This window comes from Crocuta crocuta, unplaced genomic scaffold, assembly GCF_008692635.1.
Source record: "Crocuta crocuta isolate KB4526 unplaced genomic scaffold, BGI_CrCroc_1.0 scaffold395, whole genome shotgun sequence".
Taxonomy (NCBI): Eukaryota; Metazoa; Chordata; class Mammalia; order Carnivora; family Hyaenidae; genus Crocuta; species Crocuta crocuta.
The window spans coordinates 1832842-1854919 of record NW_027532601.1 but is presented as its reverse complement, the minus strand read 5'-3'; positions in this window follow the sequence as shown (position 1 = coordinate 1854919).

Sequence of the window (22078 nt, the reverse complement as noted above, 5' to 3'; positions counted from 1 at the left end):
TGATGTAGCCTCAATATTTTAATTTTTCTTTTATTTCCCTTGCCTGAGGAGACATATCTAGAAAATTTTTATGGCTGATATCAAAGAAATTACTGCCTATGTTTTCTTTTAGAAGTTTTATGGTTTCGGATCTCACAAAAAATATTAAACAGAGAAAAGCTAAGAGACATATTCTAAGATGGGGTTTTGTGTGTGTTTTTTTGTTTTGAGAGAGAGATAGCGAGCTCAAGGGAAAGGGCAGGAAGAGAGAGAGAGAGAGAGAGAGAGAATCCCAAGTAGGCTCCACACCAAGCAACGTGAGGCTTGATCTCACAACCATGAGATCATGACCTGAGCCAAAATCACGAGTTAAGATGCTCAACCAACTGAGCCCCCAAGGCCTCCCATAGAAAGACCTATTCTTGTAAGTAAATTACAATCCAATGTCTAGATAATTTGAAGCAGTTCTCCAATGATAGAAGGTGTTTGTCATGGGTAAGGAATATGGACATATACTAATTTGGTAGAAGGACAGTTTTAGTGTTTATCCAGGTCTTTGTATGGGACAAGTAGACTGACAGAGTGAGTGGTCTGGTTACAAATGTTGCTCTGTTCATACAAGCAAGAATGCTTCCCTTCATTTCCTCACAAGCGAGGACCACATCCAGCTTCTGGATCAGATGCCATCTGATGAGGAGCAATGCTTCCCTGCTGGCCTTAGGCAGGGTCCTAACCATCTCCCAGGCACTTCGATACCAGTAAGGGGTTGACTCAAGTGTTGGGTGTAAGTCCACCACACCCTGGTGCTATGTTCGGGCCGGATGCTCCTCAGAACACTGACATTTTCAAATTTTAGGAAGAAAACACAGTGTGTATACCATAAATTCAGTATGTAATACCTCCAGCAGAGTCCAGGATGGAACCATGCAACTAAATACACATTCTGCAGTTAAATTTATGAATATTCATTTGAAAGATCAAAGGAGACTTAGAGTAGCCTCACATTAGCTCATTAGTACTTCACTCCCTAATAAGTACATAAATTGGCTTCTATATTTATGTTTAATGTTTATTTATTTAGAGAAAGAGAGTGTGTGAGTGTGTGTGGACATGAGTAGGTGAAGGACAGAGAGAGAGGGAAAGGGAGAATCCCAAGCAGGCTCTGCACTGTCAGCACTGAGCCCAACATGGGGCTTGAACTCATGAACTGTGATATCATGATGTGAGCCAAAATTGTGAGTAGGACACTTAACTGACTGAGCTCCTCAGGAACTCCCAAAAATTGACTTTTAAAAATTTGGGGATTCCAGGGGTGCCTGGGTGGCTTAGTTGGTTAAGTGTCCGACTTTAGTGCAGGTCATGATCTCACAGTTTGTGGATTCGAGCCACACGTCAGGCTCTGTGCTAACAGCCCAGGGCCAGGAGCCTGCTTCGGATTCTGTGTCTCCTTCTCTCTCTGTCCCTCCCCTACTTGTGCTCTGTCTCTCTCTCTCTCTCTAAAAAGAAATTAATGTAAAAAAATTTTTTAAATAAAAGTTAAAAAAATAAAAATTTGGGGATTACAGACTGCAGATAAAGGATCTAGACACACATTCTTTCATCAGTAAATTAATATTCTGGGTTTATCAGTTTCTTATAACTCTATTTAGCCTGAATACATTTCTGAGTTGGATACACTCCCTGCTCCCACCCACAGCTAAAACTGGTAAAAATGAAATCCTTTGAGGGGTGCCTGGGTGACGTGGTTGGTTAAGCATCCTGCTCTTGATGTCAGCTCAGGTTATGAACTCACAGTTCCTGGGATCGAAACCCACATTGGACTGTGCACTGACAGCATGGAGCCTACTTGGGATTCTCCCTCTTCCTCTCTCTCTGCCCCTCCCCCAACTCATGCTTTCTAAAAACATACATACATACATACATACATACATACATACAGCTTTAAAAAATGAAATCACTTGTATCATCAAACACACATAAAATGCTGGACCAAGTGCAGTGTCTTCTCCAACAAGTGACTGTCCGGGGAGGAGTGGGTGAAAATGACCTGCCAGAACTTTCTCTCCAGCATACCACAGGGAAGCAGCATTCATTTGATAACAAGCCCTAGTCTAAGACTATTACCTCCTTCTGGAAAATCTCCTAGGAGACTTCAATGGTCAAATAAATATTTGCCTAAAGGAAAAGTTACTCAATTCAATAAATTTCAAAAAGATTTGAATATATGTATCAGCACTGTGTTATTTTAACCTACACAATTCTAACCCTCAAATTGTGATAAGGCACCCTAACAGATCAATCTGAATTTTTCTGAAACATGCAAATTTAAAACTGGAAGACGTTTTCTTCCTGTTAGTTTGGGGAACAATTGGGAAGTCCATTTGAAGGGCGTTCTGGTTAAGAAAAAGAAGTAAAGACTAGCTCCTGCTCAGGAATACAGAGTCTGGGGAAACACCTCATTTTCATGTGTGGAGAATTGCATTTCTGCAAATGATTATAAGACTGGTAGGAAGGAGGCCCTGAAATGGGGAACACTGATTTCTCTCCCCTTAGGCCATGGAAAGAAAATGAGCCCAAAGTCGGGGACACCATCAAGGTGTCATCAAGACAATCCCTTTGGGGAAGAGAGTCAGCCACAGCACAGATGCCTGACCAAGAGACAAACAGAGCCTGATGACTCCATCAGCAGTGATGTCCATTTAAGGCTGTTTTTTGGATTTTGTTTTGTTTTGTTTTGTTGGTTTTGGGTTTTTGAGCTCAGTCATCCCCTTTAGCTAAATCTCTGCAAAGTTTTGTTACATGTTTTAGAAGAGAGCACTGAATCTGCATGGGGAATTAATACAACCAGAATGTGCTGAGGCTGAGACAGGGCAGGTGACAGAGGCCAGGTGACTGCAAGTACAGCCTGTCCTATTTATTGATGGGACCACACCACCGACAGTCTGCAGGGAATTAAAAGAAGGGTGGACCCTTTAACAAAATCAATGGAGAATGACTTGGTACTTACTACAATGTAGGTGATAACACTTAAATTGAAAGAACAGTGAGGATCACAGAAAAAGAGGTTTAACTTGTGCCTGGAGACACAAGACAAGGGTAGTGTGACGTCCACAGGGAGGACTGGACTAAGCGACTCCCAAGGCTGATTTTAAATCTGCCGCCCCCACCGAATGGCTCTGTAACTTGGGAGAGTCCTGAAGAACTCTAGTATATTTACCAGTTCTAATGTATTTACCAGTTCTGCTCCATGGGGCTCCTGAAAAGACTAAGATTGTTTATGTAAGGTTTTTAGAAAATACCCAATACGTTATTATTAGTAGTAGTAGTATTAGTATAATATATAAATATATCACATAATACTGATGAGTTGTTCATCTTTATTATCACTTATATACTAACGAAGGCTTATGAACAGTTTCCTTAGTGATGAGAGATTTGGAGTTGCTGTACCCTAGTGAGTTTATTATATATGAATCTGTTATAAATGATAGAATTCTCCTACAGGGGATGGAGTCAGTCTTTAAAAATAATTCTGTGTTAGGGAGCCTGGATGGCTCAGTCGGTTAAGCGTTTGACTTCGGCTCAGGTCATGATCTCACGGTTTGTGGGTTCGAGCCCCACGTCTGGCTCTGTGCCGATGACCAGCTCAGAGCCTGGAGCCTGTTTTGGATTCTGTGTCTCCCTCTCTCTCTGACCCTCCCCTGCTCACCCTGTCTCTCTCTCTCTCTCTCAGAAATAAATAAAACATTAAAAATTTTAAAAAAATTCTTTGTTGTCCTCAGGAAGTCTAAGCAGAAAGAACATTTCAAAAACCCATCAGAGTACTGGAAAAGTACAAATCTGATGAAGCAAGTGTTGGTGGCCATGTAACTATGTGGTGACTTTCTAACACTGGTTTGACAGTAGAATGAAGGGCAACGGTGATGGGAAGCAATCTGGCAACATGACCCAGGATTTTCACCCCGAGGTATAGGTCTTCGGGGAACACTCATTCAGGCAACATGGAGACATACATGGGAATCTTGACTGAAGCAGTTTTTAATAGGAAAAAAAAAAACAGAGACTGAAAATAACCATTGTCAATTAATGGAAGAATGAGTAAATAAATTGAGTTGTAGATAAACAAGAGTATATTCCTCAGAGGTTAAAATTTAAAAAACAAAAGCAAAAACAAAAAACAGGAAAAGCAAGTTCCATGAGGATATGTACAATAAAATGCTACTTATGAACAATTTATAAATAGTCAAGGGAATAACATATTGCTTAAGGAAAAGTATAAAAACATACATTCCAGGAGGAGGCTGATTGGTGAAGCCTATATGATGGTGGTAGTGGTGGGGATTCAAGTGTATCTGTAATGTTCTTTTTCTTTCTTTTTTTCTTTTTTAAGATTTTATTTTTAAGAAATCTCTATACCCAGCATGGGGCTTGGAGTCACAACCCTCTGACCCTGAGATCAAGAGTCACATGCTCTATCTACTAAGCCAGCCAAGTGCCCATATTGTTATATTCTTTTTCTTTTTAAAGTTTATTTATTTTTAGTAGCCTCTGCACCCAATGTGGGGTTTGAACTCATGACCCTGAGATTGATAGGGAAAAATCTGTTATAAGATGGCCGGCAGGACTGATAAGGAAATACCTGTCCCTGATCAAAGATTCCCTCTTCTGGGTTCTTCTTCCCACACTGCTTGTTCGCATGCATTAATGAGGAATGCAGAAGTAACAGGCTATAAATTATTCCCCCTGCTGATGCTCAGGGCTCAGACCTCTGGAGAATGATATCGTCCGAGCCTACTGGCATGAAGTAAACCTCCTCCCTTCCAAGATCTCCGAGTGCTGCTTGGTTCTTCTGCCAGTGATCCAGACCAGATTTCCGCAACAAGATCAAGAGTTGCAAGCTCCCTGGGGCGCCTGGGTGGCTCAGTCCATTAAGCATCTGACTTCAGCTCAGGTCATGATCTCACGGTTCCTGGGTTCAAGCCCCGGGTTGGGCTCTCTGCTGAAAGCTAGCTCAAAGCCTGGAGCCTGCTTTGGATTCTGTGTCTTACTCTCTCTCTTTTGATCCTCCCCTGCTCACGCTGTCTCTCTCTCTCAAAAATATTTCCCTCTCCCTCAAAAATAAATAAAACATTTAAAAAAAAAAAAAAAAAGAGTTGCATGCTCCTCTGACTGAGCCAGCCAGGCACCCCTGTTCTTTTCCTGTTAAAAGAAAAATGATCTGGGAACCTCAGTCAGTTAAGTGTATAACTGTTAGGAAGCCTGGGTGACTAAGTCGGTTAAGCATCCAACTTCAGTTCAGGTCATGATCTCACGGTGTGGGGGTTTGAGCCCCACGGGTGAGCTCTGTGCTGACAGCTCAGAGCCTGGAGCCTGCTTTGAATTCTGTCTCCCTCTCTCTCTCTGTCCCTCCTCTACTTGAGATCTGTCTGTTTCTCTCTCTCAAAAATAAATAAACATTTTTTAAAAAGTGTACAACTCTTGATTTCAGGTCAGGTCATAATCTCATGGTTCGTGGGAAGGAGCCCAACTTTCGGCTTGCGCTGACAGTGCAGAGCCTGCTTGGGATTCTCTCTCCTCCTCTCTCTGCCCCTTCTCGCTCAAAATAAATAAATAAAATTTTTAAAAATAATCTGCAGCAAAACCAGCAAAAAAAGATTATGATTTGGCAAAGCTTTGTATTGGGGGTGATATTGTTTGTGATATTATTCTCTCTAGTTTTCTGAAGTCTTGAAGAAGTTCACATTTTTAAAAAGAAATCTGGAATTTTAGGTTCCTATAGGAAAACAGAGGCCACCTAATTGAAATTTATTCCCTCGCTCTCTAAAACCCATGAGAATGCATACACACACACACACACACACACACACACACACACACACACAGATAAAACCACCCATAATCAATGCCTTCAGCAAAACTAGGAGACAAAGTGTATTAAAAATCTCATGTGTGGGTGGAAATAACTATCCAAAACCAATAGAGATAGCAACTGGGTCAAAGAAAAGAGTTAGATGAGTGCTGCAGGGGAAAGAGGAGACACAGATGATTTGATTTCCAGGGGGAAAGCCAAAAAAATCAATGACAAAATTAGTATGAACAGTAAGAGAATTCAGTAGGGTAACATGACCTAAAATAAACATTACAAAATCAATGGCTTTCATGTATACAATCTACAACCAATTAGCAGGTGTAATGAAAAAGAAAACATCATTTTAGTAGCAACAAAATAGAAATAAAATTCTTAGAAATAAACTGAACAGGAACTTCTGAGGGGCTCAGTTGGTTAATCATCTGACTTCAGCTCAGGTCATGATCTCCCAGTTCATGGGTTCGAGCCCCATATCGGGCTCTGTACTAACAGCTCAGAGCCTGGAGCCTGCTTTGGATTCTGTGTCTCCCTCTCTCTCTGACCCTCCCCTGCTCATGCTCTCTCTCTCTCTCAAAAATAAACGAACATTAAAAATATTTTTAAAGTAAATGACAAATAAATAAAATAATAATAAAAGAAATAACAATAATAATAATTTAGGGGTGCTGGACGGCTCCGTTGGTTGAGTGTCTGACTCTTAATTTTAGCTCAGGCTATGATCGCAGGGTCGTGGAATAGAGCCCCACATAGGACTCCACACTGCACATGGAGCCTGCTTAAGAGTCTCTCTCCCTCTGCCTTTCTGCTCCTGCTCATGCACATGCACTCTCTCTCTCTTAAACAGATAATGATGTTGATGACAGAGGGTGGGGGAAGCTGAGGGTAAAATACAGGCTAGCACACCCTTCCCCACCTGGTAGAATATGTATGATATTCCTCGGACACATCTGGCTGCCCAAGAACAAAGGAAAGGGGTTTAAGGGCTTGCCATGGTGATGTGGGAAACTAAGGCAATTGAAAAATTAAATTTCCACAGCCCATTGACAACTCCTTGAGGTTGGCAGAGTGACCTCCCTCTAGGAGCTCAGCTGCCTTTATAATGACACTTTGCTGTGGGCAAAAGAGAACCTTAGCTTAACATCATCCCAACCTCAAGGATCCTATAAATCTACTCCCTTTATCTCAAGTGCCCCAAGATATATTCTGGCAATCATACCCCAAGCTTAATGCCCCCCTCCCATATACATCTTCAGTCATGAGACTGAAGTTTTATTAAATGCTAATAAATGGGTATTTCCCTAGCAACAGCTAGCCCCTCAAGGTCCTGGAAACCTTGCTTCCAAAATTCCCTAGAGACTTACTCTAGTCCCTGACCCTCTCCCAACCTGGGAGTATATACTGAGTTAACTGGTCAAGACCCCATTGCAGCTCTTCTTGCCCATGGTTCCTGTCCCTGTGCTTTAATAAAATCACCTTTTTGCACCACAAATGTCTTCAAGAATTTTTTCTTGGTTGTTGGCTCTGGACAACCCCACCATCACCCCAAAACTTCAACAACAATAATAATAATTTTTAAATGATTGGGATATTTTTATAGGACTTATTAGTCATTTTGAAGAGGATATTAAATATCACTCTTGCTAATTATCATTGAAATTCCTCTTCCCTTAGGAGATTCAGATGGATTGGCATGGTTCAATTACCCCTTTGCACACAGAAAAATAGAGAGCACACTACAAATCCAAGCACCTGGGGCTAGGATGACAACCAGATAGTCAGGAGGAAGTGGCGACAATGTGCAAGAGGTGAGAAGGGAGGAGGTCCAGAGCATGGCTTACTTTTTACAGTCTTCTGGGACATGATGCATGAGCCTGGATTAAATGTTTAGGGGGAAAAAACCAGGCCGGTGAAAAGGAAACAGTTGGCAAATTCCTTTCAAATTCACTCACCTACCAAGCCTTCCTTCTTGATCCTAAAATCATAATGTTTCTCTACAAGAATCAGAATTGACCCGATCACAATGTCATAGAGAGCTACACTGAAGACCAGATGAGCCATTCATATTGAGGGACCTTTTTTTTTTAATGCTTATTTATTTTTGAGAGAGCGTGTGTGCACCTGCAAGATCATGAGCGGGGGAGGAGCAGAGAGAGCTGTCAGTGCAAAGACCGATTTGGGGTTCCAACTCAGGAACCATGAGATCATGACCTGAGCCCAGGGAAACTCACAACCTGTGAGATCTTGACCTGAGCCAGGGCCAGAGGCTCAGCCAACTGAGACACCCAGGTGCCCCATATTGAGCGAACTTCTGGACTTGCTTTGCAGATGTGTGACACCACGCAGGGATGATAGATCAGGGCCTCCTGTGCAAAAATCACTTTCCTTGTGCCTTATACACCACACATTTGTCCCAAGACCTCAATGTGAATGGCATTTCTTGGAACTGGGCAGCAGGCAGCTTGATAGGGATACACACCAACCGGCAAAAACCCATCCTTACTGCTCGGAGAAGCAGGAATAATAGCATATGCTTCACTACAACATCATCTTTGGGTCAGAAAGGCACCATTCTGACTTCGGTTCCTCTCGCTCAGTTCTGGAAATCAGCCCCCAAACCTAGGCATCCTTTAGTAATCCTTTACTCTTATCGGATATTTGCTTAAAAATTTTTTTCAGTCGTTGGGCACCTGGGTGACTCAGTCAGTTGAGCATCCGACCTTGGCTCAGGTCATGAACTCAGGGTTCTTGGGTTTGTGCCCCTCATTGGGCTCTGTGCTGACAGCTTGGAGCCTGGATCTACTTCAGATTCTGTGTCTCCTTTGCCCTGTGTCTCTCCCCACTCATGCTCTGTCTCTCTCTCTCAAAAATAAATAAACACTAAAAAAATTCTTTTGGCAAAGAAAAAGTCTACTTTCCTTAATTTAGCCATTCCTGCCTCGTGCTTAGAAGGATGATATTTCTCCATTCACTAAAGTGTCATTTAATGAGAATAGCAAGATGGGGCTCCAGAAAATAAATTATTAATGAGAACTTTTTCTTCTAGAAGGAAATTAAATGAATAGCAAGCAGTCCTGTTATTAGATTTTAAAGGACTTTAATTTCTTAACACCAACTGGAAAGAAAATAACCAGTGTTATAATGTGTAATTTCTGATAATAATAATAAAAATTTTTATTTGCAGTCTTATTATGCAGTGAGAAGGTTACTAAGTAATTTACCAGAGTGTGGGCTGAGGATTGTAAAATCCCATTTACCATTTACTTACAAATGATACAATGTGTTGCCATGGTGAAGAACTGGTCAAAACAGGATCATGTTCTGACTCATTTGAAATTTATGGAAGCAATGATTATCTGATCTAAAGGAAGCAACTTTATTCTCATGTCCATGAACTTTCTGGAAAAAAAATACAAAGAATATCTGGAAACTAAATATTCTAACACTCTGTTCCTCAAACTTGGCTGTATGTTGCTATCATCTGGAAAGTTGTAAAATACACTGAAAGCCAAGTCCTATCCCCAGAGATTCTGATTTAAGGGGTGTGAGGTGCAGGCTGGAATTGGGAGTCTTAAACTTCCCCCAGGTGATTCTAATGTATAGCCAAGTTACTTGGTGTCACATCCTTCCATCCAAAGAGTACAGGGGAAAAGAACCTTATTTATCACACATTTGTGATTCAACATTAATGAGGACTTCATGTTAGAGGTAATTATATCAACATGTCTAAAGACAAGAAATAAAAATACGGAAGTGTAATGCAAATAGAATATTTTTAAGATAATAGATAATGGGGGCGCCTGGGTGNTAAAAAAATTTTAAAAAAAGATAATAGATAATGGAACATTGTCTATTAACAAAATATTAATTATTTTGTATGCATTAGCATTACATTACATTTTCTATATTATATGTCTACCACTATGATACTTTCAAATATAATAGAAACACAGAAAGACATATAATCCCAGAATTTATGAAAACTGACATTCAAATAAAGTTAATCAGAACTATACCAGCATAACTGAAGGGGTGCAGGATGAGACGCCCCAAAATATGCCACTTTGGCATAAAGATTATTTTGAATTAAAAGTAGTAAACGCCCAGCAGAAGGAAGAGCTCTTCACCTCCCCCATAACTGCCTACATTTACATTGGAAAGAAGAGCCTGAAACAGGAAACCAAACATTAACAGAAACTCTCCTTGACTCAAGAAGCTCATCTGCTTAACAGAGTAACCTTGTTTTTCCAAACATCTCCTTCCACCTTCTTGCTAATGAGCTACCTCTCCTGTGTGCCTTCTGACCCCTCTCCTTAGCTCACAGAAGCTTCATGTTGCCTCATTGTCTTCAGAATTCCGTGTCTGTGTGGATTCCCCATAGGCAGCCTATTACATCTGATTTTCTCTTGTTAATCTGTTTCATGTCAATTTGATTCTAACCCCAGCTAGAGGACCATGGAGCAGAGAAAGGGCATCCTCCTGAGACTACAGTGAAAAATAAATTCTAGAGACTGTCTGGAAACTCATGTATTTTGAAGAAAACCAAGTACCATCATCTGTAAAATCAGACTGTGGCCAGGCAGAGCAGGAAGTCCTTTTTTTTTTTTTTAAGTTTATTTATCTTTGAGAGGGGGAAAAGGCGGAGTGTGAGCAGAGGAGGGGCAGAGAGGTAGACACAGAATCTGAAGCAGGCTCCAGGGTCTGAACAGTCAGCACAGACCCTGAGGCAAGACTCCAACTTGTCAACTGTGAGATCATGACCTAAGCTGAAGTCAGATGCTTACCTGACTGAGCCAGCCAGTCGCCCTTAGCAGGAAGTCTTGAAACCAGTGGAGGCAATGGATTTGATTTCCAATTGAGCCTGAGCTATTTAGCTTCACTGCATTTTATGGAGCCAAATAGTGATATAAGTGTTAACACAGAAAACACAGGGATTTGGTCATAGAGGACATCAAGGTTAAATCAATTCTCATCAGTGAGAAAACAACTCACTGGTGTCTGATGTGAAATGTTGGGGTTCAGGAGCAAGCAGTTAAGAAAGAATTCTTGGGACATCTTCAGTGCAAAAAGGGTGGTTTTATTAAAGCACAGTGACAGAAGCAAAGGACAGAACCTGTGGGCAGAAAGAGCCACACTGGGTTTTCGAGGAATAACTGATTATATGCATCCAAGCTGGGAGGGGGTTAGGATAGTGTCATCCTCGAAGGACTTTGGATGCAAGGTTTCTAGCACTTTGAGGGGCTAGGTGTTATTAGGAAAAGGTCACTTACTACTGTCTACTAAAACCTTAGGGGCACCTGGGTGGCTCAGTCGATGAGGTGTCCAACTTTGACTCAGGTCATAATCTTTTTTCTTTTTTTAATATTTTTATTTTATTTCTAGGAGAGAGAGAGAGAGACAGCGTGAGCAGGGGAGGGTCAGAGAGAGAGGGAGACACAGAATCTGAAACAGGCTCCAGGCTCTGAGCTGGCAGTCAGCACAGAGCCCGACGCGGGGCTCGAACCCACGAACCGCGAGATCGTGACCTAAGCGAAAGTCGGACCTTTAACCGACTAAGCCACCCAGGTGCCCCAGACTCAGGTCATAATCTTATGGTTTGTGAATTTGAGCCCAGTGACCAGCTCTGTGCTGACAGCTCAGAGCCTAGAGCCTCCTTCTGATTCTGTGTATCCCTCTCTCTCTGCCCCTCCCCCACTCGTGTTCTCTCTCTCTCTCTCTCTCTCTCTCTCTCTGTCTCTCTGTCTCTCTCTCTATCAAAAATAAAACTTAAAAATAAAAGATTTTCTAAAAACCTTACTCATGAGATCCTTCAGATAGATGTCGGTGGGCTATATATGCCTGGAGGATGATCGCTAACATATATCTTGGTGGACAGATAGAGATGAAGTTTTGAAAGGGATTTTTATAGGATCCTGGAGGTTGGGCTAATGTCAAGCTAAGGTTGTCTTTGCCTCTAGCAAAATATAACATTGAGGCAGTTAAGGTCTTTGAGGAATTCCACTCTGCCTGTCTCAAGGATTTGTCAATGGGCTGCAAAGGATTTTTAATTTTTTCTATACCTCTTTTGAGTTTGTTCTCCGTGTCAGTGTCGAAGTCATATATTCGTTCATAAAGCATTTCTTGAACATCCACTACTTGCAAAGCAATGCGCTTCTTGAAGACAGGGGCACGTGAAGACTTTGTAATTTTACTACTTAAAAATGATTCAAGGCAAATACAGGTAAGTTATAGCATTTGTTCCATATGACAACTGAATGCAAGCCTTCTATCTTATTCTTATGCTTTTTACATATGTTGAAAATATTCCACTGAAGAAAGACTGAGTCGTTACGAAGCCTACGTTCAAGAAATCTACAATTGAGGCGATAAAAGAAGATAGCTACATAAGTGATGATAATATAAAGTTGAAAATAATGAGCAGCATGCAATAATAGAGGAATTCTCAGTCTTTTAAAAATTCAAAGCAGGTGTTCAGTAGACAGCTTCCTATATGGTGATTTAGGGACTCGGGTTCTGCCTTCTCATGGCCCTGCCATTTCCTGCAGCCTCTTGGCCCCTCGCTGGATCCTCAGCACCCAGCTGGCTCACAAATAAGACTGGAGGATTGCATGGCAGGTTTCTCTGAGCCAGACTCTGGACGAGCACACAGCACCATTTCTGCTCACGTTGTATGGCCTAGAACCCAGTCACATGGCCAGCTCTTAGTGAAGACTGGGAGATACAGTCGCTCTTTGTCCAGGAAGAACAGGTAAAGCGTTTGGTGAGCATCTGGGCACAAAAGCAAGAAGGTAGAAAATCCATTCCATGCAAGGACCAGAGAGGCACATAGAGCCCGGTAATATCCAACTGGCAAATACGGGAAGGATACGCAAGCCTCCAAAACAAGGACATACTTCTGAGCTAGTTGAAAAGAGCCACCAATCCCAGCCCCTAAGTGTCCATGCTGCCATCCCGGCTGCCCAGACCTCCCTGCCCCAGCGAGCCTCCTGCAAGGCCCTGTTTCAGTGCTGTGGTCCCGTCAATTTGGGCTGGTTGGTGCCCAGACTATACTGGCCATTACACATTTCCAACATCATGTCTGAACATAAGATTATGAGAGGGACCAACAGCAGGCTTTGGAGAGACGAGTGAGAGCCAGCTCACAGGTGTCCTCAAATGCCGCATCAGGGAGTTGGATTTTATTCATTAAGAGGGTGGCAAGTCACAGACGTCTTTGAGTGGGGAAGGAATACGATCAGAGCCCTGTTTAGCTCTGACAGCAGCTAATTTCGAATAATATGAAGAGAGAGGGACTAGAAGCAGAGATGTAATGATCTTTGTAAATGAGTGACACCGCATTATTAAAACAGCGGGGAGGCCACGTCTAATTATCATTCCCATCATTAAAGTAAGGAAAATATTTCCAACAAACTAGATCATATCTAACCTTATTACTCTGTTCTAACTGCCAGTGTTTATCACTGTGACTGCTATCACTGTATCTGGGTGAGTGGCAATGCAATCAATCTGATGCATTTTTCCAAGGCTCTAATGGCGGGACTTGCAGAGCATCATGGGATCACCATCGTCTGCACGCTTCCTCAGGGAGCTCTGTAAGGGGAAGGACCTCTCTGTTCTGCCTGTTATGTGATGGAAGTGTCTAGGGTCTCGCCCCGCCATATGTTCCCTGCAGACCACACCCACACATATGCACACCTGAGCAAGTGTGCACAAGAACACGTGCACACACACACACACACACACTTCAAGACCCTGACATGTAAGAGAGAATCCTATACCCACTCTTGCACGTTAACTGGAACCTACTGGCTCCAACTTTGCCAGAAAGTGGGCGTGATTTCCACTCTTCCTTCCTAGTTTTGCGAAGGACTGCCTCTGACTTAAGAATCAAAGCCAGATCATTCTTGCTGTGTATTTCTGAGGCCATGGTCTTTCCCAGTTCCCCAGACCAGACCCTTCTCCCAACCAGGCTCTGGAAATGAATCATGTTCTCCATGGCCCTGCCTGGGCTCTATCTGAGAGGGCTGTCCTGTCCTGGGGGCTACATGCATCTCCCCAAGTTCCTGAAAACATTTTATTAATGTCTCCTGCTCAAGACTGGAATAGACCCTTCACCTCCCATGTGTGTGTGATTTGTGCAACTGACAAGGGTTTGGGTTTGTTTTGTTTCCTTTTAGTCTGAAGTTTCCAGAAACTGTCTGTGGACCATGTTCTCCATAGTGCCTTGCTTGGTGTTCAAAACTCTGGTTGATGAGAGTGATGCAAGGGCAGAACATGAACTAAAAACATAGACTACAGGCCACTAGCTGCGACTCTCTCTGGCTCACAGACATAATTCCTCTGGCCTCGGTTTCCTTCTCTGTCACACGGGAGAGCAGAGCTCGACAAGGGCTTCCTCAAATGCCATCCTGTGGAACTAGGTTCTGCAAGGAAATAATGGGTTATGTGGGGGACAAAAGGGCATTGAAAACATGGGGGTGCTTTTGTAGATGTACAGATTTAGGAGACAAGATTAACACAAGTAGACTTCCTGACTGCAGGAATTCTCAGAGCCTTTAATGTGGCAAAGCTTTGCAATAAAATAAAGATACACAATGTTAACCCAAATTATTTGTCCATGAAGCCCTTTTTGTCTAAGAGTCCAGATTTTGCCTAGACTAACCTCAGATTCTCCTCCATTCTTAAAGAGCCTCCTCAGATGACATGACCTCCAGAAAAGCTAATGCCCACCCTTTTCTTCTGAATTCTTACATCATGTTAGTTCTAGCATCTATGGCACTTCCTGACATTTATCTTGAACTTGTGTATGCATCTGACTCTTCGGGTGCAGTATAATTCCTTGTGGGTGTGCACAGGTCTGGAGGTCTGTGGACATACAGCTCTAAGCCATGTTTCACCCCAGCAGCAGCAAAGCTCTACTCATTAATCTCAGACCCCAGCACTTGGCTCTCTGGCCCCACCTCCTCAGAGCCTGTCAGCTCTCACACCTCTCTACCCTCTCCCCTGCCACCGTTGCTGTTGGGAGCCATTCTGAGCCCACTAGTCGAGAAAACTCCTGGTGAGGTTAAAGCAAGTTTGCACGGTCTCTTGCCAATCAGATGATGACAGATATCTACCCCCACTCAATTATTTCTGCTTGAGCACTGACCCCTAGGGTACCTTGTTGATCAATATTGGGAATGACTTGTCCCCTTATTCCGGCCCTGGTGTGATGATTGCACCTTGTGAAGGAACTTATTGTGGGAACTTCTTCTTTTGATTATGGGAACAGACATCGTGTCTCCAGAAGGTCCTCTTTCCCTCCATACTTTCGCTTGAGCTATGAACAGGCTAATGACCCTTACTCATAAAAGATTGACCTTTACATGTACAATTCTGTTTCTACCGTTGTGTTAGTCTAAGATGTTCGTACAGCTCAACACGTAAATCAACTAACCAAAAATGTCTCTCATGTCCTAGCTATCAAGAAATCATAAAACTAGACACAAAGGTAAATGCCCTCGAAGAGGCTATTCTATGTATTGGAAATGAGCTAAACTCTTTAAAGGTATGGTTGGCTCTCTGGTGCCATAAAGCATACAACTGGAAAATCAAGTCTCACCCAGAGACAAGAGCCTAACTTAGAGAGAAGGAACAGAGAGAGATAAGAGCAGAAGATAAGTTAGTACATACACCTTTACTAACTGATGGTGTATAGCAGCCCCTTCCCTAAGTCCTACTTTCCACAAATACCTTCCCTTACCCTGGCAGTTGTGATGAGGATGGATAAGAGTAACACTTAATCTTAGTGTTATTATAATGTGAACACCTTGTTATTTCCTTAGTTACTCAACTTCACTATAATTGGGGCTGTTCTGCAAGAAGACTTCTGCAAAACCTGTTTCTGTACATTTTCCAAAAACACCTTATCACAAAGAGCTATCCATTGTAAACATTCCATTTCCTGATGCCATGTTAACATTTGACCTATAAATAAAGACACCAAAACCGACAGGACAGAGATGCCTGCCTGGTGATCAGAAAGGATCTCGGGGCTCTCTCACTCTCTTTCGCCGACACCGTCCATCCTTCAGGGACCCCTGGACCTGTCGGAGCCGGCGCGGCCTCTGACAGTTGCCATCTCCCAATGTCCTCCCCATCCCTGAAGAGTGATTTAGTTCAATATAATGCTCATCACGACATTCTCAGCTTAAATCCTTTCTACAGCCACCTCTTATCTATAGGATGAAAAACAGACTTGTCTTGGGAAGGAGACCTTCATTTTCTGGCTCCTACCTGCTCCTCTGGACTCATCCTGCAGAAACACTAAACTAGGTCTCACATAAGCATGCGTACACACTCCTAGTGCTCCTGCAAGGACGGACAGCCCTTTACCTGGAATGTCACCTCTCCGTTCCAACTGGATACTCAGCACATGCTCTCCTCCTCATCCAAGAAGCTACCTCCATAGCTGTCTTCAGCCCAGTGCCGGTTTTTCCATAGCTCTCTACCCAAAGCTGTATGACCACATTATATTGCAATAATTTGTTTGTGTTTCTGTCTCCCCTCCCCCACCCACCCACTAGATTATGAGCTTCCTCATGATCCTGACTATGCTTGCCAAAGTACTAGCACAGTGGCTGGTACATAGGAAGCTCTTTTTCTTTTTTTTTTTAAAGCAGGCTTCAAGCCCAGTGCAGAGTCTAACATTGGGCTTGAACTCATGACCCTGAGATCAATCCTGGGCTGAGATCAAGCTGTCAGCACAGAGCCTGCTTTGGATCCTCTGACCACCTTTCTCTCTGCCCCTTCCCTGCTTGTGCAAGTACATACACTCTCTCTCTCAAAAACAAATAAATTTTTAAAAAAATGAAAACCTAGGCTTCACTGCCAACAGGGTCAGAGTATTCTAGAAGCCTAATTTTCAGTTACTGATAGAAAGCCTGTGGATTTTGCTGTACTTACCTCTTAATCTCCTAAATTATCAATTAGCACAGGAAAAATTTCTCTCCTTTATTGTTTATAAATGTTTCCTGAAATCATAACTGTGCTAATTCTTTTTTAAACTTTATTTATTCTGAGACAGAGGGAGAGAGAGAGAAAGAGAGAGAATCCTAAGCACCCTCTGTGCTGTCAGCACAGAGCCTGACGTGGAGCTCAAACTCACAAATTCAGGAACTGTGAGATCATGACCTGAACCAAAACCAAGAGTCAGACACTTAACCAACTGAGCCACCCAGATACCCTATGATTGTGTTAATTTTAAGAAAACTTATGCCTGGATTTAATAGTACTATATTAGTCAGAGTCCAGTCAGAAAACCAGAAACCACACTAGGCTTTTCACATTGAGGGGATTTAATACAGGGAATTGATTACTCAGGTATTAAAAGATTGGGGCATTCATAACAACAAGAAGTAGCTACCATCTCTAGCACAAACATGAAGAAGAATGATACGAAAACCTAGGAGCTCAGAGAATGGTTGGCTACTTTTCTTGTTGGCTTGGCTGGAGCTCAGATTTCTGAGCAGGACACTACAAGCTGCTTCAGATCTCTGAAGGGTGAATGTGACACAACAGGTTCCAGAAGTATCCAAAGAAGCTGAGGGGCTGGCTTGTGCTGCTTGATGCAAACAAGGGCTAGAAACAGGAGGGAATCCCCCATCTCCCACTAGTGCTCTACTTGGTGACATGTCACCTTGCATCAGGATGCCAGAATGTACCAGAGTGCAGGGCATCTAGCTTACAGGGTCTCAGCCCTAACGTCAGAGAGCCAAGCACTGCAGGATGGACTTGGGGCCAAGGGACCACAAGCGAACAGTCAGCACAAACACTCCATGCCACATGAATACCCAATGGAGTTATCATATACAGTGAGGCTCAACTCACAGTGATGGATTTGAAGAGTCATCTCATTACTATTGGAAGGGAAGAATCACAATGGATGATGGCCAACACGCTTGGTAATATCTAGATGTAGGTCTCTCAGCCTTCATGTTCAATTTTAGCATTACAATCTTTTAAAACCTAAAGTGGAAGCCAATTTGGATCTAAATGTATATATGAACTCACATTTCTTATGCCCTTATTGATGACGATAATGCAAAATTATTTCAGGCTATGAAACTAAATATGGAATTTTTGCACCATTGAATATATTCAGGGGAAAAAACTGTTTATAATATCAGACATAATGCTATTTCTGAGCCAATCCTTTGTTTTATAACCGTGCAAAGCTTTCTATGGCAACCCTTTGTTTCAAAGACCACTATGATGCAGATTTCAAGCCCATAAAAACCCATAATAAATCCACATTGGTTCTTTCCAAAGAGCTCATTTCTGTGACTAAAAAAATGAAAAGCAGATGATAAATATTTGCCAGAGTTGGAAAAAGAAAAAACCTGAGTCCTAGAGCCCCAAGCATTTGTTCAACCTTTCTTATTTCAGCACCTCAGTTCCACAAGGAAGAAAGTTAATTCATTCTTAAAATTTCAGATCTTATGGCTCCAGGATTCTCTTGTTTTGATGAGAAATGAGATGCCTCAGGACCCAAATCCATCCAGCTCTTTGTACTTCAACAGCACAGTAACACATTTAAATACAGTGGTTGAGAAATTTGCAGTTAGTTCCTACACACCAAGAGGTCATGGTATAAAGAAAAGTTCACACATTTTACTCAGCAGAAAGGCCTTACATAAATCATGGCCCCTTTTTTTGGAAGCCAATGTTAACAGCCATCCTGACCATGCATTTTAAAAGCCTCCTTAAGTGCTGTTACTCAATCAGGGACAGGAGCATATAAAAGGAAGAAAACCCTAGAATAGCTAGAGAGAGCTCAAAAGGAGTGACAGCAAAATGACAACGCAAATGTATGTTGTCCTTCAAAACCATCACAGTGGGAGAGAATGTGCATATTTTGGTGACACAGCCGTGGACAAGTGTTTGGACCACCATTTTGAATCTTTTCCACCCAGTTTAAGAGAACTACAGAAAGTCAATTTAATAAATTTCTTCTCAATCCTGGGTTTATGTTTGTTTGTTTGTTTGTTTGTTTGTTTGTTTGTTGTGACCAAAGGGCATTGGCACAGCTCAGTGTGTTACCAGATTTCATTTCAGCGTGTTACCATTTTTAACAGCTATCTGAAAAGACAAACATTATATATCTATCGAGAGCGCTCCTACAAATGGGCTTCTTTACTAAACCAATTCCAAGATAAATGTACCAAGGTATTTTGCATCTTGGATATAATCTAAGCGTTGCCTTCCAATGTTCCTGCCCTGAAAGGAAAAGTCATTGGAATGTTCAGATTCTGGTATTTTGCTAAAAAACTAGTCACCATGTTTTATGGACCGTGTACTTCAGCTGTGCCTTTAAGGTGGGAAGGAATTTCAACAATCTTCCCCAGAATTTGTTTTTATTACTTACAAATTCATTTGAATGAGATGTTTCTCCAAGATGAGTTCCCCAGTAATGGTATCACATCCAGTTACACTTCAGAAGATTCATAGTGAATGAAGGCTCGCAAACTTAGAAAAGTGTTTTATTATTGTTAAACGAATCCTGGAATGTAATCAAAGATCGCAGTAGAATAATTTCTCAACAAGTCAAGTGGCTGCAAGGAAACCAACAGGCCAGTAAAGGGTAAACACTTCCTAAAAGTAAATATTTGGTGGTGATGACATAGGTCCCTCTGTATTAGTCTGTTTGGCTGATCATGACAGAATACCACTGACTTTGTGACTTAAATACCGGAAATTGCTTTTCTCACAGTTCTAAAGGCTGGGAAAGTCCAATATTAGGATTCCAACAGGCTTCAGTTTCTGGTGAGAGCTCCCTTCCTGGCTTGCAGACCACATCATTCTCACATGGTCTTTCCTCTAAAAGCACGGGGAGAGTGAGCCCTGGTGTCTCTTTCTCTTCCAGCAAGGGCACCAGCCCCATCAGGTTAGGGCCTCACCCTCATTGACCTCATTTAACCTTTATCATCAAACTTCACAGGTCCCTTCTCCAAATACTGTCATGGTGGGGTTCCAGGCTTCAATATATGAATTGAAGGGTCTCAAACATGCAGTCCATAATCCTTCCTTTTTTTAAAAAAAATGTATTTATTTATATTGAGAGAGGAGTGAGGGAGGAACAGAGGGAGAGGGAGACAGAGAATCCCAAGAAGCTCCAGAGCCCCTCTCAGCTCAGAGGGCTGGAACAGCTCAGAGCCTGGAACCTGCTTCAGATTCCGTGTCTTCCTCTCTCTCTCTGTGTCCCTCCCTTGCTCGTGTTCTGTCTCTCTCTCATAAATAAATAATCAAACCAACATTGAAGAAAAAAAGAAGAGGCAAAATGTCAAGTAACATCACTGCTAAAAGTGATGTCCAAGTTAGCGAACGAAGATCAGAATCTGAGAAAGACTCAGCAGCGCACAGATGTCAAGCAGAAGAAATTCAGGAGGAACTAAGTTCAAGCTTCTCACCTATTTGAAAACTGATAAAGAAAAAAATTCTCCCCAGGAGAAAGTAGTGATGCTGAAATATCCACTGTCGTCGACCACCACTGTGCCCTGGCAGATTTGGCAACCACCGTAGAGTCCTGGGCCTCAAATTCTCAGCTGCTGCCCCCTTGGCCACTAAACTGGGCATCCACACCCCTCACCTCAGTGAGTGACCCTCAACCTACTTCCAACTTCGTGGCGTTCTGGCGCTCCGTCTGTTGTATTCCAACACACAAGTCCATTTTGGAAGTAATTTACAAGGTTAATATTCTGAGCTGCCCAGATCCTCCAGGTGCTCCGTCAGATTAAAATGTGTGCCATTCCACCTCCCCATCAGCCAGAGAGGGGACATTCGCCTTCCTTGCTTGCTTTCCATTCCCCCCCTCCCCCAACTCTTTTTGGCTTCTCACCATCAGAACACCTTTCCTGTGGTGGTTCCGGAATCTGCCATCCTGCGACTCTTGGTGGTTGCCATGGAGGCCTCAAATTCAAATGCGGACAGTTGTTTTCCTCTGGCCCGTGTTGGTAGCTGTGGCTTGGGTGTGGGACTAGGCCTTAGCCAATTGCATGATCCGCCTGGATTTTACTCTAGAGGAGGTGATGCATGGAATCAGGGGACCCCCTCAAAGAAGACTCCCTGATGGTGGTGTCAGCTGTTGCCCGCAAATGGCACCTAGCCTCCCATAGCAGTGCTGCAGAGGGGCCCCAGCCAGCCTCTCCATGGGGCACGCTCTGGGGCTCTGACCCCCTGTTCTCCTTTCTCTATTGCCTCATTTCTACTTTTCTCCAGCCTCCCGGTCCAATTCTGTGAGCTCTCTGATAGCCATTTAATAAATTCCATTTCTGCTTAAACTAACCAGAGGCGGCCTCTGTTTGCAAACTAAGAAGCCAGAAGAGCTCACTAACTCAGGTTCTGGTAGTCAAACTGGATAGAGAATTCTAAGCCAGAAGAATTATAAAAAATCTAATTTAGGGGCACCTGGGTGGGCTCAGTCAGTTAAGCTTCTGACTTTGGCTCAGGTCATGATCTCGCGGTCTGTGAGTTCGAGTCCCACATCGGGCCTTGTGCTGACAGCTCAGAGCCTGGAGACTGCTTCAGATTCTGTGTCTCCCTGCCCCTCCCCTGCTCGCTCTCTGTCTCTCTCTTTCAAAACTAAATAAACATTTAAAAAAAAATCTTTTTTTAATCTAACCTAACAGCCATCATTGAGTAAGAAAGCTGGGCAGGAACTTGATTTGGAACCAATTAAAATATAAATACAAAATAACCCCCAAGCAATTTTTTTCTCTTGCCCCTGAGGCTTCTCAAAGGTCATGCAGACTTTCAACAGTTCTTCAGAGACAGACTTAAAATACCCTGGATCTGAATCTACTTGATTAAGAAAGGCGTACTTTTTTTTTGCTTTTGGCTTGGCTAATTCTTAAAGCCAGCTCTCTGCAGTATCTCACAAAAGCCAAGCAACTTTAAAACTATTACAGATTGCTTCTAGAGTGCAAAACTTAGCCAAGTTTTGAGAAGCAATTTATTCACAACCTGATGTGTTCCATCAAGTAGAAGCCCAGGGGCCTCTTTCCTATTGAGTGTGTCAGGAACAAATGGGCTTCGGTGCATTCCAGAAAACAAAGACATTTTGGGAACAATTTTAGGGAACATTCAAAACTTTCTGGCCCTACAGGGCCTAATTTGCTGCTCTATCGAATTTCAATGATCCTAATTTTAGAGTCTTACAACACCTGCTGGTAAGGTAAGAGATAATGTTTTACTGAA